At 47.8% G+C, this 2,388-nt stretch overlaps 1 long non-coding RNA gene across 1 annotated transcript; it reads left to right on the top strand.

Moving 5' to 3' along the window:
• Positions 1-580: 580 nt before the first annotated feature.
• On the top strand, positions 581-1,701 carry LOC110354470 (uncharacterized). The gene is made up of 2 exons (XR_002406505.3): positions 581-960; positions 1,085-1,701. It is a non-coding gene; the product is annotated as an uncharacterized lncRNA (long non-coding RNA).
• The last annotated feature ends 687 nt before the right edge of the window (positions 1,702-2,388 follow it).

The raw sequence follows: 2,388 nt of genomic DNA, 5'->3' as shown, positions 1-2,388 counted from the left end.
CAGTACATACTTCCAGGTCTGTGGAACTCCTTGCTGTTGGAAATTAATATGTCCAAAAACCAAAATGGGGCCAGAATAAAAAAAATTATGCATTAACATGGATAATGGAAACACCCTTGATTTTATACGATGGACTATAAATCCCTATGCTTCAAGGCAGAAGCCAGTTTCTATGAGATGAGTGGTGGAGAAAGTTTCCCCAAGGGACACACATTGCAGAGTTTTTTTTTCCATTGTCCTCTGGAAATCTCAGTAAGGATGTCACCACAGGACCTGCTCACCGCTGTGTTTCAAGTCAGAAACCGAAGTGTGAGTCTCCACAGCTCACTCTCTAATCCCACACAGTCTCTTTGCTTCATGGTGATGGATCAGGAGAGCTGTGCCTTTTCCCTCCTTCCTTGGGATTTCCTCTTTTCCAGCTGGACCGAGGACTCTGCTCACACTGGCTGTGCAAGCAGAAGCAGGTGTCTCCTGGTCATGATGACAAATAGCCACAGGTGCAACCACTTTAACACCTCCAAGCTCACCCCTCTACTAGCTAAAGCTCACCCCTCTAAAAGGTAATTACACACCACCCAGGGTATGGCTGGTGTGCAGCACAAAGCAGAATTTGGCCTGGATAATGTAAATTTTGTTCCACAGGCTCTGAGCTTGTGTAGCCCTCATGGGGGCTACCTTAGGGGAGCACGGTGCCCTTTCTGTTATGCTGAGGCTGTCAAGAAAGCACTCGAGCGATTTAGTCAAGTTTATTGGAAAATCAGTGGAGGAAATCAGCTTGCGGGTCATCTTGAAAGGTGGATGAGCCTCATTCCTCTTCTCCTTTTTCTGCTTTGGAAACTGGCAGATCTAGGGGCTGGAGCAATGGTCCATTTCCCCGTCCTGTCGCTGACTCACAAGCAAGCCTGTCCTTGCCTCTTCCTCTTGGGTTCCCCATCTGTGAGCAGAGATATTTATTCAGCGGTGAGTACAGCTCCTGAGAGAAAACTGCCATCGAGCTGTGGTGCTCAAGTCCATGAGTCTGGGCGAGCAGGCAGGTGGTGGCTGGCCACCAAACTTGCAAAGGCTGTTTGAAATTCTTCTTCAGGCTGAAGCCCACTCAGCAGTCAGATGCGGATCAGAAGAGACAAATTTCTATCAAGACCATGACCAGCAGTTTTTACGGTACCTTCAAAACCTCCAGGGCTCATTCTGGGAATGGGCAGAGCTGCCCAATGCCTTGCAAAGCTGCAGCTGAGTGCCGTAGGGGATGCACAGCCATCGCCCAGTGGCTGCATCCAGGGCCAGGGTCCAAAATCTCAGCCCCGAGCGATGAGCAGCTGTTATTACTCCATCACCTGAGCGGCTCCAGCTCTGTGGCTCATTAGCAGGTTGGATATATTAGTAACTGTCAAACAATTGGAGAGCTACCTTGTTGGGTGAATGGATGAAAACACATTAACTCCCACAAAAGGGGGAGAGGCGGTGATTAGCTGGTGAGATGACAATATGAAATGTCAGTGGCACAGACAGTAAGCACAACTGTTCATTATTATATTAACAGCTTTAATTTTCTGCCTTTAAACAGCAGTTTCCTGTCAGTTCAATTAGATTTTGTGTGTGTGTGTTTAATTTAGATCAATATACTGCTGCGTCTGGAGTTTTCCTAACACATCCTCTGTGAGGTGAGAAGCAGACCAGCCAGCAGGAGCATCTTTTTTATTGTCCTTGAGGTGAAAGGCAGTTTGTGAAGAGGGTGTTTAGGTGATGCATGTCCTCGTGTTAGGGGAGCGTAGCTTGCAGTGATTTGTGAAATTCCTGCAGAGGTGGGGAAGTGGGGGTGGGGAAGAGGTGAAGGTACAGGAAGGTCTTGAAGAAGCAGCCAGAAGTAAACTGCACGTTGTAATATTTTTAGAAAATGGTATTACAGACTGCAGAAAATATAGGGAAGAAGAGGGGGAGGGAAACGGAGTCTCATGCTAGGAATGACTGAAGGGCTGATTCTGATGCTGGTGACACCACTCTAAGCCCGAAGTTGCTCAGATGATGATAATGCTGCCTGTGGAAGTGAGGTTGGGATTTGGGCTGGATGCTTGGTGCCAGAGAGCAGCACATTTAGGAAAAGGGATTTCCCTGGGTTCTCCTGTACAAGCAAGTAAGGTTATATTTGAACCCTGCTAGGCTGGAGGGATGGAAGCTCAAAAGAGCATGGGTCTTTCCAAACTGCTTTCAGCCTGGATTTGCCCAGTGCCAAGGGAATTTCACCTTGCCTGGTGCCAAGTCCCTGTATCTCTCTCATGCTCATCCTTCCTGCTCTGAAGGCACAAGTGTGCCCTTTCTGCTTTGTGGGCTGGAAGGAAATGCAGCTATCACCAGTGTTTTAAGCTTGCTGAACACTCATGACACTAAAAC

The sequence above is a fragment of the Anas platyrhynchos genome, chromosome 3 (assembly GCF_047663525.1).
Source record: "Anas platyrhynchos isolate ZD024472 breed Pekin duck chromosome 3, IASCAAS_PekinDuck_T2T, whole genome shotgun sequence".
Taxonomy (NCBI): domain Eukaryota; kingdom Metazoa; phylum Chordata; class Aves; order Anseriformes; family Anatidae; genus Anas; species Anas platyrhynchos.
This window is presented reverse-complemented; position numbering and strand designations above follow the sequence as displayed.